Source organism: Poromitra crassiceps (assembly GCF_964638095.1).
Source record: "Poromitra crassiceps genome assembly, chromosome: 13".
NCBI lineage: Eukaryota > Metazoa > Chordata > Actinopteri > Beryciformes > Melamphaidae > Poromitra > Poromitra crassiceps.
In genome coordinates, this window is record NC_139644.1 from 4,317,996 (window position 1) to 4,332,292 (window position 14,297).

At 47.1% G+C, this 14,297-nt stretch overlaps 1 pseudogene across 1 annotated transcript; it reads left to right on the forward strand.

Moving 5' to 3' along the window:
- Window positions 1-10,277: 10,277 nt before the first annotated feature.
- LOC310787880 (N-acetyllactosaminide alpha-1,3-galactosyltransferase pseudogene) lies at window positions 10,278-11,689 on the forward strand (annotated as a pseudogene). The gene is made up of 3 exons: window positions 10,278-10,390; window positions 10,700-10,837; window positions 11,011-11,689. The product of its transcript is annotated as an N-acetyllactosaminide alpha-1,3-galactosyltransferase pseudogene (transcript).
- The last annotated feature ends 2,608 nt before the right edge of the window (window positions 11,690-14,297 follow it).

Genomic DNA, 14,297 nt, shown 5'->3' on the forward strand with positions numbered 1-14,297 from the left:
ATTTTAAGGGACGGTTGGCAACCCTACCGAAGAGCGTGGTGCAGTGCCAGAATAGGCCAGAATGGGCGTTTCGGCCTTAAATAACGGCCTAACGCTATCTCCCCCCCTGGCGTTAATTTAGCGTTTAGCGCTTTTCAAAACCAGGCCTTATTCAGTGCGCCGGAGATATGACTGTGCGTAATTGCGCACAGCTCTCCTCTGCCATCTCACTCTCTCTCCCCCTCTCTCTCTCTCTCACTCCCTCTCTCTCGCGCGTCAAACAGGCACAATGACCGATGAAAATAAAAGTTGTTATACTGTAGTTTTGAGCCTCTGTCATTCAGAGGCTGTTGCATCATCCTACCTGTGCAGTGGGGGATAAGAAAAGGTAGCGAGATAAAACGATATCATTCTGCCCAAACTTTCACCAATTTAATCTCATCATGACATCCAGGGATAGGCTATTATTCTTTCTAGCCGATGCATTTAGAACATTCTTTTTCCTTTGATCTTGCTATAGTGTAGCGTATTTACATGCTTGCTGTATTTAAACTGCAGTGAGATTTGTTTGAGAAGCATAATAATGTGCAATAATATATATGGAGACAGACGAGGCATGTGTGTCACACACACACACACACACACACACACACACACACACACACACACACACCACACCCTAAGTGCCCTGAAGTTATGCACAATTCCCTATTGACAGGCTAAATGTTGTGTGTAAAATCTACGAGTGTGACACGTTCTTCCTCTTTTCTTCATACAGAAACCTACACTTCATTTTAAGAGCCTAGAGGGCAACAATATCTGTCAACCATGAGGTAGGATATGTCTCACTATAAGCAATTAATTGTGTTTTTGCACTAGAGATATCCAACTTTGCAAGCTCAGTAGCACTCACTCATATAAACTCATAAAAAAAAGTTTGGAAAATTGTGTTTGGTCAATCTCTGCCGTTACTGTATCCTCAGCATTGTATCTTATCTTATTGGAAAGCCTGTTTATTTCCCTTCACAACGTTGTCTCATTTGTAAGGATCCTGCATTTGTGGGATGAGCAGCACAGCTGATTATGCGGCTAGCGCCAAAGTCAAATATGCCAAATTGCCCTGCCAATGTCAAACAGTGTATCCTCCTACGGATCTCAAAGGATGACCAAGGAGACTTACACAGTCCCATCATCATCATCATCATCAGTCAGTCCCACTATCCTACTGTGATGTCATAAATCCCACTGTGACATCATCAGTGATGTCATAAATCCCTCCCACTATGACATCATCAGTGATGTCATAAATCCCAGTGATGTGTGACATGATCAGATCAGTGATGTCGTAAATCCCACTCTGACATCATCAGTGATGAGTGATGTCACAAAAAAGAAGTGGGAGTCTGAGTTCAGACCCCCATCTTCAGCCCTGGACAGCTGTATGTTGCCAGCTCCAGGACACGTGATCCAGCATCCCTGAAGTATCCCATCAAGGAGCAGCCAGGGCAAGGCCGCGCAGCGGCTGAGCTGCGTATGCGAGCTGCAGGGCCAGCTGGGCGAGGCCGTGTAGTGGGCGAGCCTAGGAATAGAGCGCCTAGTCTTAACTGACCGAAACACCTTACTGCATACGAACAGTTTTCACCCCCCATCATGGCTCATCAAGAATCTCCCTTATGGACAAATCCAGAGATGATGACTTCTACACTCAATCTATGGATATGCAACAGCATTTCAGACAGAGATGGTATCAAGCACAGATTCTCACTCAGGCTCACAACAGAGTAGCCCTGAGAAGAGGAAGCTCTAACCCAGCAAAGCCACAACCTACTTTCTCACACGCTACAGCAAAGAAGCAGTGCACATCAAACCCATAAAGACATTTTTTTGCATCATTGAGAGCGATAATTCTTTAAGGGGGGTTATTCACTGAACCCCCGGGGATCAGCTTCAGAAGAGCCCCAACAATCAGAAGCTACTGTAACTTCCTGCTCTCAAGCCCAACTACTGTGAGAATATGGTGAAAACTGACACTTTTGATGTGTTCAGTAACAAAATGTATCCTATCACTGGTTTCATAAATTTCCATACCACCCACGTCGTGTACCGACTTAAATCTATCTGTGGCTCTGTGTAGGCCTCACCAAAAGGAGGTTGAGAGACAGAGTGGCCTAACATTAGATATGCCATTCATACTGGGAACTTGAGTTACCCATACGGCCAAACACTACATAAGACACTACAACATGGGAGTGACACAAGCTTAAAGGCCTAAACATGGTCGTCCGTCAGAGCCTCGCCCCGCCCTCCCCGTGTGACGGCGGGTGGAGCGCCGTCCTACGGGGAGGGGCCGCCGTCGGCTGACGGGGGCTGCTCGAAAATGTGACTTCACGGCGACGATACGTGCATGACGACAGCTGCAGGAGAGTTGTGATTGGCCGTTGCCTTGGCTCTTCGTCGTAAAGTCGCCTTTCAAAGCATGATGTTAGATTATAACGAACTAGTTGTGTGGCTTAGCCTTCCCAAATGTTGAGGGTCGTTTTTTAGAATTTAATACATAGAATTGGGAACGTTACATTCAATTTCATTCAGACTGCCTGGCACACAATCTCCGCCATTTTCACACGGAGCTTCCACAGGAGGAGGGGGGTGGGAGGAGGGAGGGTGTAGTGGCGTCCGAGCATGTAGGGCTCGCTGGCGCCGCCAGACGGCGAGACGGCTCCAATTCGAGGCGGACGGACGACCATGTTTAGGCCTTAAGGGTCAGGTATTGAAGTCACCAGCTGTAATGCCAGGGAGGGGCGGGGTTTTCTATTGTGGATGTATTGACTTTGGGCAACTTGTGGGAGGAGCTTGGGCTTTCTTTGGACTTCCTGCCTGTTTATTGTGTGATGCCACTAGAAGCGATCTCTCACCCACACCTGTGGTGAATGATCTCTCACCCACACCTGTGATGAATGATCTCTCACCCACACCTGTGATGAATGATCTCTCACCCACACCTGTGATGAATGATCTCTCACCCACACCTGTGATGAATGATATCTCACCCACACCTGTGATGAATGATCTCTCACCCACACCTGTGATGAATGATCTCTCACCCACACCTGTGATGAATGATCTCTCACCCACACCTGTGATGAATGATATCTCACCCACACCTGTGGTGAATGATCTCTCACCCACACCTGTGATGAATGATCTCTCACCCACACCTGTGATGAATGATCTCTCACCCACACCTGTGGTGAATGATATCTCACCCACACCTGTGATGAATGATCTCTCACCCACACCTGTGATGAATGATCTCACCCACACCTGTGATGAATGATCTCTCACCCACACCTGTGATGAATGATCTCTCACCCACACCTGTGATGAATGATCTCTCACCCACACCTGTGGTGAATGATATCTCACCCACACCTGTGATGAATTATCTCTCACCCACACCTGTGATGAATGATCTCTCACCCACACGTGTGATGAATGATCTCTCACCCACACCTGTGATGAATGATCTCTCACCCACACCTGTGGTGAATGATATCTCACCCACACCTGTGATGAATGATCTCTCACCCACACCTGTGGTGAATGATCTCTCACCCACACCTGTGGTGAATGCCACACCCACACCTGTGGTGAATGATATCTCACCCACACCTGTGGTGAATGATCTCTCACCCACACCTGTGATGAATGATCTCTCATCCACACCTGTGGTGAATGATCTCTCATCCACACCTGTGGTGAATGATCTCTCATCCACACCTGTGGTGAATGATCTCTCACCCACACCTGTGGTGAATGATCTCTCACCCACACCTGTGATGAATGATCTCTCACCCACACCTGTGATGAATGATCTCTCACCCACACCTGTGATGAATGATCTCTCATCCACACCTGTAGTGAATGATCTCTCATCCACACCTGTGGTGAATGATCTCTCACCCACACCTGTGGTGAATGATCTCTCACCCACACCTGTGGTGAATGATCTCTCATCCACACCTGTGGTGAATGATCTCTCACCCACACCTGTGGTGAATGATCTCTCATCCACACCTGTGATGAATGATCTCTCATCCACACCTGTGGTGAATGCCACACCCACACCTGTGGTGAATGATCTCTCACCCACACCTAGTCAAGTCAAGTCAAGTCAAGTTTATTTATATAGCCCTAATTCACAAGCATGTCTCAGAGGGCTTCACAGAAAGTATGTCTAGCTGATTCTAGCTAACACACAGTAACAAGAATATACAGAATAAAGATAACATTTGAACATTTGAAGAAAGCAGGAGAGTGGAGGAGGGAGGGAGAGGGAGGAGGGAGGAGAGGGGGGAGGTGGGGAGAAAATAGGAAATGTGGAGGAGGAGAGAACAGAGGAGGAGAGATGAGGGTGCAGGGGAGGGAGAGCCAGGGTAGGGGTAGGGTCTAGGGTTGGGGGAGGGGAGGGAGTAGGATACGGGCCCGGATTAGGGCGAGGGTGGGGAGAAATGGGAAATGTGGAGGAGGAGAGAACAGAGAAGGAGAGGGTGCAGGGGAGGGAGAGCAGGGGGAATGTGAGAGGGAGGAGAGGGCAGAGAGGAGGAGAGAACAGAGAAGGAGAGGTGGGAGGGCGCAGGGGAAGGAGAGCAGTGGGAATGTGAGAGAGGGGAGAGGACAGAGAGGAGGAGAGAACAGAGAAGGAGAGGTGGAAGGGTACAGGGGAGGTAGAGTAGAGGTAGGGTCTAGGGTGGAGGGAGGGAGTAGGATACGGGCCCGGATTAGGGCGAGGGTGGGGAGAAATGGGAAATGTGGAGGAGGGGAGAACAGAGAAGGAGAGGTGGGAGGGTGCAGGGGAAGGAGAGCAGGGGGAATGTGAGAGAGGGGGGAGGACAGAGAGTAGAGGTAGGGTCTAGGGTGGAGGGAGGGAGTAGGATACGGGCCCGGATTAGGGCGAGGGTGGGGGGAAAATGGGAAATGTGGAGGAGGAGAGAACAGAGAAGGAGAGGTGGGAGGGTGCAGGGGAAGGAGAGCAGGGGGAATGTGAGAGAGGGGGGAGGACAGAGAGGCAGAGAAGGAGAGGTGGGAGGGTGCAGGGGAAGGAGAGCAGGGGGAATGTGAGAGAAGGGAGAGCAGGAAGTGGCAGGGATTCAGGAAAATAGGGGAGAAGAGGAGAAGGAGCAGAGGGGGGGAGAATGAGGAGAGAGCAGGAGAAGGGAGGGGGGGGCGGTGGGATGTGGGGGAGGAAAGAGCATGGAAAGAGAGGAGAACAAGAAGGGGGAAGAAGGGAAGAAGCGGGGGAAGGGGGAAAGAGAGGGGGGGGGGGAAGATCAGACAACTGACTACTCTAAGCATTAACCAGAGCTAACTGGGACATAGTATCTAGCTAATCTACAGCCTAATCTGGCCTATCCTACCCTGCTCTAGTCTGATTTTAGCCTGAACACTAACAGGTCAGCCTTAGGCTGTAGCTAATCTATCGCCTACCTAGGCTGTTCTAAACCAACCGGCAGCCCTCGACCAGTGATGAAGAGCACCGATGCCCCCCGACCCGGCCCCCGCCCACATAAGGCGTGGGAGGGAAGGCCAGGCCGGGACACAGCGGCACCCCCTCACCCCCAGTGAACGCAAGAAAACCTTTCCACCATATGGATCGCCGCATGGATTGCCCCAGTGACTTGGCTGAGGAGGAACCTTGTGAGGTCGTTGTGCTAGGGGCCAATTGCTGCGGCCCGGGCGGACCCAGCCCCCACGCGACCCGCCCCCCCAGCCCCCAGCCACCAGCATAGTGACTGAGAGCGTGAGAGCAGGCCACGCAGGGGACGGGCCCACCCAGGCCACAGCAGCGGACCCCCATCTGGGGACTCCCCTCCGAGACAGGCCGAGAGATGCCGGGCTAAACCATGCACAGAGTTTCCGATAATGAAACTCTGTGAATGGTTTATTATGGAAATAAAATGTACAAGAGAACAGAAAATTGAAAATGTAAAAAAGAGTCCAACAGAAGGGATATAAAAATGTAATTTTTAAATTATCCTAAGATCAGGGAAGGGAGTTGAAAATCTAAAAAGTAGAGTCCAAAAAGAAATAGAAAATGCAGTCTTTAAGTGTTCGTAGGTTTAGAGAATACTAGTTAATTAGCTAGGTGACAAAAAGGGGTAACAAGATTGGGAGTTCCATGAGGATGATCTGAGGAATCCATGAGTCCGCGTTGGTGACATGGATTAAGAGGAGGGGAGGGGAGGATAGGAGTCGGAGGTGATGATTAAGAGGAGGGGAGGATAGGAGTTGGAGGTGATGATGAGATCATTCACCTGTGGTGAATGATCTCTCATCCACACCTGTGGTGAATGATCTCTCATCCACACCTGTGGTGAATGATCTCTCACCCACACCTGTGGTGAATGATCTCTCACCCACACCTGTGGTGAATGATCTCTCACCCACACCTGTGATGAATGATCTCTCATCCACACCTGTGATGAATGATCTCTCATCCACACCTGTGATGAATGATCTCTCATCCACACCTGTGGTGAATGATCTCTCATCCACACCTGTGGTGAATGCCACACCCACACCTGTGGTGAATGATCTCTCATCCACACCTGTGGTGAATGATCTCTCACCCACACCTGTGGTGAATGATCTCTCACCCACACCTGTGATGAATGATCTCTCACCCACACCTGTGATGAATGATCTCTCATCCACACCTGTGATGAATGATCTCTCACCCACACCTGTAGTGAATGATCTCTCATCCACACCTGTAGTGAATGATCTCTCACCCACACCTGTGGTGAATGATCTCTCACCCACACCTGTGGTGAATGATCTCTCACCCACACCTGTGGTGAATGATCTCTCATCCACACCTGTGGTGAATGATCTCTCATCCACACCTGTGATGAATGATCTCTCATCCACACCTGTGATGAATGATCTCTCACCCACACCTGTAGTGAATGATCTCTCACCCACACCTGTGGTGAATGATCTCTCACCCACACCTGTGGTGAATGATCTCTCATCCACACCTGTGGTGAATGATCTCTCATCCACACCTGTGGTGAATGCCACACCCACACCTGTGGTGAATGATCTCTCATCCACACCTGTGGTGAATGATCTCTCACCCACACCTGTGGTGAATGATCTCTCACCCACACCTGTGATGAATGATCTCTCACCCACACCTGTGATGAATGATCTCTCATCCACACCTGTGATGAATGAGCTCTCACCCACACCTGTAGTGAATGATCTCTCATCCACACCTGTAGTGAATGATCTCTCACCCACACCTGTAGTGAATGATCTCTCACCCACACCTGTAGTGAATGATCTCTCACCCACACCTGTAGTGAATGATCTCTCATCCACACCTGTGGTGAATGATCTCTCATCCACACCTGTGATGAATGATCTCTCATCCACACCTGTAGTGAATGATCTCTCACCCACACCTGTGGTGAATGCCACTATCATAGCTCTGTTTTTCCTCTGTTTGTCACTGAAGAAGGTTCAAGCCGACGCATTCTTCTACTTTAATGATTCTAGCCCATTGAATTAAAGGCCTTTTCCATTTTTCAAACCTCCTTGAGTGCCTGGACCTATAACACACACACCTCCTTGAGTGCCTGGACCTATAACTCACACACACACACACACACACACACACACACACACACACACACACACACACACACACACACACACACACACACACACACACACACACACACACACACACACACACACAGCCCCCAGCAAAAGCTGCAATCGATGCACCAATCAGCATAGCATTCTCCACGTCATCTCCAATCCCACAGCAACTTGTGAGCAGGCTGCAGCTGGTGACCAGCATGAGGAGGAGGTGCCAGGCTGTTATGTCTGTGTATGGTTCTTCCACCCGCTACTGAGGCTCCTGACTGTAAAGTAAATAAAGCATAAAAATATGCCAATATGTCTTGTTTGATAAAGTTCAATCATCCAATCCCCCAAACAACTCAAAACAATAGTCAGTACCAACAGGAGGATCCACTATTTGACTTTGGCGTGACTCACATAATCAGCTGTGCTGCTCATCCCACAAATGCACGATCCTTACAAATGAGACGGGCATTGTAAAGGGAAATGTCCACGCTTACCAATAAAATAAGATACAATGCTGAGGATACAGTAACAGATACAAGGCTGAGGATATACTGTACCAGAACAACACACACACACACACACGCACACGCACACGCACGCACGCACGCACACACACACACACACACACACACACACACACACACACACACACACACACAGTAACAGCAGAGATATGATCGAGCAAACACAAGTTTCCAAACCTCTTATTTTGTGTGTGTGTGTGTGTGTGTGTGTGTGTGTGCGCGTGTGTGTGTGTGTGTGTGTTTATAATCATTGCTTAAGATTTGATGTTCCCTTTTTCATTTGACTCTTCTGGCATTGTTCCAGCAGAAGACTCAGAAGACTCATTTGCAAGGCGAGGAGTTCTACGAAGGTTAAATTCTGCGTCTGCATTGTTATTTTGCTCTGCATTGTCTTCCGCAGCATCCCATCTGCCAGGTGAGCACCAAACTAAGGAAACGGATCCAAAAACAAGCTATATTGTTGCAAAAATCATGCTATTTTGCTGTAGATTTTCTAACCATAACATATTTTTCATATCAGCTTTCATAATTTAGTGGGGTTTCTCCCTCCGGAAGACAATCTAGATGACACCCTTGACCATTGGTAAGACCTTATTAACCCTTTGTTTCTGCTGCATACAATTACATGATACAGAGACTGGTTATGTCCTTAGTTTTCTCACCACTCTTTGTACCTTTATCTTTTTGATTTACATTTGAAGGGGGATTCACAAGATTAACTTAATCAAACATAATAGACTTGTTTAAAACCTCTTGGGTTGCTACGGTTGCATGGTGGTAATTGAGGGGTTTGCTACAGTATGTTATCAGACAATAAGTTATTAATATGTAAAGAATAATAAATGATGTTGTATGAACTTTGGACCCTGCAACTGATTAACCTGACTGAAGATGTTGACTGCAATCATCTGGGCATTTTCCTTCTCTTGTGTGACTTTTTGGATATGATCTGATTAAATTATAATATAATAGTCTAATAATTATGAAATTGAAATTCCTGTTGTTGAAATTACTGGTTAAATACTGCCAAAAGTGTAACTAAGTCTTCAAGTTCTTCCATGTTCTTGACTTTGGTAAAGTGACGTGGCAGAGTCTACATGCTGTAGCCTACGGAATTTGCCATGCAAAACACCATTTCATTGTGTAGACTCAATGTAATAGCCTTGCAAGGCAGCTGGATACACACGAGATCAGATATGAGATCAGATCACAAAACAAAACCATCCATCTGGCAGGGTCGGGTTATCAATGTAGGCAGAGAGAACAGTTTGGTGCAAACATCATGGCATTTTCACCTTACTATTCTACAGAGTAATTCCTGTAAATTTCTTAAGGATTTACTTGTGTTTGGATTATAGCACCATTGAGTGTAACAATATTCTGCAACATTTAAGCTATATTGAGTTAATCAATTTAGACTTGTACAAGATGGTTGTATTGCAAAAATAATGATAGTGTTGGTAGAGTGCACTGAAAACTGCATATTGACATCAGATGACGCTGGACAGTCACATTGAATATTGTTTTCACCAACTGGTCACTCAGAGGCGTAGCAATCCGTAAACCAATTGGCAGTGACAAAGTCTTTCTCTCTCTCACACACACATAACTAACACACACACGCACGCGCACCCCTGGGGATGGACTAGTCCTGTATGATAGAAGATATCTACAGGTGTGCTTGAGTAATGGTGCCTTATTTGACATTTCGGTGTTGTCAAGCCAAATAACGGTCAGCAAACCTGTTCATCCCCCTTCTCAAATCTAATAAAGGCCACACTTGTTGACACAAACCATGTTTGTGAATGTTTGATCTCCAGATATTCACTGAGAAAACTTGTTTTACAAAGATTCAGCTGCAAGCCGGTAATGGAGTCTGCAGCGTCTAGTACTGTAGGTACACGGCAATAAAAGGATAGAGCGGGTTGAGGTTTAGGCATATGACTGAGCAGGCTGCATGGCGGTATGACCTAATTATCACTAGATTCAAATGGAAAAAAGAGACGTGTTCATTAGGCTTCTAGCATCAGAAATGTGGATTGAACTGGGTGAGGAAGCTCTATTCTTGTCCCCTACAAATGTCAATCAAATCAGGAACATTCTAGGGGGAGAATCCCGATGGATCGGCCCTGGCCTGTACCATCTGTCCTGGCCTGTACCATCTGTCCTGGCCTGTACCATCTGTCCTGGCCTGTACCATCTGTCCTGGCCTGTACCATCTGTCCTGGCCTGTAACATCTGTCCTGGCCTGTACCATCTGTCCTGGCCTGTACCATCTGTCCTGGCCTGTACCATCTGTCCATCTGCTGTTCAATCAGCATCTTGACACCTGTCAGGTGGATGGATTATTGTGCTCACTAACACGGGTTTAAACCTATTTGTGAACAAGATTTGAGAGAAATAAGAGATCTTTTATTTAAACTTGTGAAAAAATTTATGCCAAAACCAAACATGTTTTTTATATTTTTGTTTGGTATATATACCTTTCCTTAATGTATACAAGTTTGTTTTTGAACCTTAAAACGGTTATCTCTCATCAGGTGCAGAACTGATGTTCAGACAAACACAACTTGGAAAGCTCCAATCATCTGGGAGGGAATGTTCGACTCTGATCTTTACGACCAGAAGCACAAGAGAGACGGGTCGTCTGTGGCCCTCACCGTGTTTGCTGTGGGCAGGTTTGTTTCTGCATAAATACTGAAGATAAAAGGACAACAGACACATAATACTGTATACTGACAGTTCAAAAGTATCAAAATTGAAAAAAAACTATTGATACCGATTGATGAATTGATCATAAAAAAAGTGTTGTGAAACAGCTCAATTGTTCATGTCCCTATTTCTGCCCAAGGTACCTGGATGCTTACCTTGGGAGTTTCCTTAAATCTTCAGAACAGCATTTCATGGTGGGATTACCAGTGACATATTATGTATTTACGGATCTCCCGGAGAGGGTACCAGACATCAAGCTTGGCCCTCAGCGAAGCTTGAAGGTTATCAAAGTGGAAAGACACTCCAGATGGCAGGACATATCCATGATGCGCATGAAGACAATAACGGATGTCATAGAATCAGAAATCCGTCACAACTGCACTTACGTCTTCTGCTTTGATGTGGACCAGGTGTTTACCGGCCGATTTGGCTCAGAGGCTCTGGGGGATTCCGTGGCTTTGCTTCATGCCTGGTACTACAACCTTCCAAAGGATAGGTTCACCTACGACCGCAACCCCAAGTCCAAGGCCTACATGGAAACTGGGGATTTCTACTACCATGCCGCTATCTTCGGAGGCTCATGGCAGAGTGTGAAGCTCATGACTGAGGCCTGCTACCAAAGCATCATGGAGGACAAAGTCAACAATGTGGAGGCTCTGTGGCACGATGAGAGTCATCTCAACAAGTACCTGTGGCTGCATAAACCCAGCAGGCTGCTCTCTCCTGAGTACTGCTGGGACACACATATCGGCACCCGGAGTGACATACGCATCGTCCGCCTACTGTGGGCACCGAAATATGATAAGAGAAGGGAGTAGAGGGAGGAAAAGGAGAAGGGGGTAGAGGGAGGGAGGGGGTAAAGAGGGAGGGGGGAGGGAGGAAAAGGAGAAGGGGGGAGGGAGTATAGAGGGAGGGGGGGATGGGAAGAAGGGAGGGGGGAGGGAGGAAAAGGAGAAGGGGGGAGGGAGTAAAGAGGGAGGGGGGGATGGGAAGAAGGGAGGGGGGAGGGAGGAAAAGGAGAAGGGGGGAGGGAGTATAGAGGGAGGGGGGGATGGGAAGAAGGGAGGGGGGAGGGAGGAAAAGGAGAAGGGGGGAGGGAGTATAGAGGGAGGGGGGGATGGGAAGAAGGGAGGGGGGAGGGAGGAAAAGGAGTAGGGGGGAGGGAGTAAAGAGGGAGGGGGGGATGGGAAGAAGGGAGGGGGGAGGAAGGAAAAGGAGAAGGGGGGTTTGTTGACTCAAGAGAGTAATCCTGAAACTCCATTGAGTTGTGTTGATGTGTGATGGCTCTGGACTCAAGGACGACTGGTGGGATTCGAAGCCGAAGGTATAATATTATACCAGTTATTTTGTCAAGTAACACAAGTTACAAATTGAGTTAAATTTTTTCCACCACTGGGTAGTGGGCGGGACTTCAAAGGTCTGGAGCCAGGTTATCAAAGCACATATTTAAATAAAGATATTAATTTCCTAATCAAATTGTGTTTTTATCCAAATAACCACTACAGATGACGATAACAACGGAAAAGGATAACATTTAGAATTTTGTATGGTTTAACTTCAAGCCTCGAAATTCTTTTTTGGGATGTTCCAGGGGCGGCGATGTCATTCTGCTACTGCTGTTATTTTTGTGAAAGTAATGCAAAAGTAGTGTAATAAGTAACTCTACACAGACAGTAATATTGTAAATGAAACTAGTAATATGTAGTATATAACATTTTGAGAGTAACTTTTACACACACACACACACACACACACACACACACACACACGTACGTACGTACGTACGTTGTGGACCAACTGACCCCAATAGACAGAGAAAAGAAATGATAGAGCAAATGAATGAAAAGTAGGCCTAAATATGTAGCCTAATCTTTCTCTGATATCAGCCGTGGGAGTTGTACCCACCCCTTCCGGTCAGAGTTGGACACCCCTAATTAGGTAATCACGGCAATTACCTAGTTAAAAAATCTGTCTCCGTCAGGTCACCCGCACGGGTGTTCTTTACAAGTTTCAGCCTGATCACAGCTCAACTCTGCTCACAGACACATGGACACCTCTCATTCTTATATTAGTAGATAGATACAGCATTATATTTCCGTCTGTGCTGATTTTTTAAATGGCAAGATATAGGTTTAGGTCAACCTGCAGCAGGTGTATATTGTTTTGCAGCTAAACTTAAACTTAATTCTTCACTATAATGGATGGCTTGCATCTTGTCTGGAACATTTCTCTGCATGGCTAGTGACCAGCTGGTGTGACTTGGACACATCTTCAGTAATGAACCCAGGTTCATTGGGTGTTTCGGGGCTCAAATCATTACACACTCTTATCTCACCAGGGACCAAAAGTAATGGCCGTGTGTGAGCAGAATTTTGGCCGGCCACAGCTATGGCCTTTTTACGTGCGATCAGGCTGAACGTTTCAGGGGGTGTAAAGAGCACCCGTGCGGGTGACCTGGGAGCCAGATTTTTTTAAATTAGGTGATTGCCCTAATTACCTAATGATGTGATGACATCGGTGATGTCATCCTTCCTGGCTGACTAGCTGAGGCTATAAGTTCAGTGATGATGTCATCAGTGATGTCATCCTTCCTGGGTGAGGCTATTGCAGGCCAAGCAGTATGTGACGCACAGTGGGCGAGCTGCAGGGCGGGCGAGCCTAGGAACCGAGCGGACGTCTAACTGGCTTTTTGTTTGTACTTTATAATTAACATTGTTTCAAGCTAAAGTAAACTAGCACAATATGCTAGTTTGGTTGAATATGAGCAGATAATATTGCCAGAAACACATTGGAATTCATCCTGCTGCTGATGGAACACCTCCTGCGGTCTCGTCTATGAAGTAGAAGTGGTCTAGATCTGGAGATTCATCTTTGAGGGATACCGGGCTAATACTCAGTGCTGCCTGTGGGTGTTATCCACATGGTTTGGATGGAACGTGTCAAACTTGTCGAGCTCGAGTGCACTGGTGTGCACATGTCATGTGCCTCCTCACATAGTGGCTGGTGGCAGCAGGCGCCTAAAACGCTTCAACAATTATGACATCGAAACGTCATCCAGGGACACTTCCAGGAGCTGGCTGGATCCCAATCATGGCTCCATGGGGCTGCCCCGCAGTGAAGAGGTACCGTACCTGTGAGGGAACCTTTCAAACTGCCTTTTTGTTTGTACTTTTCAATGAACATCGTTTCAAGCTAAAGCCAGACAGCGTTGTAGCAGCTGGCTTGGAGAAAAACGGACACAAAAAACGTTTAAAAAGATCCAGTGCGCCCAAAAATGTTTATGATTTAATCAGTGCACAGCACACTGTAATTCAAAGAAGGAAATATTATTGTTATTGTATTATTTATGAGAAACATGTGACACTAGATCAGATTGGCTGAAAGCCTGCAGTGCTGTTACCAACACAAAGTCTGAAATGAGGAGAT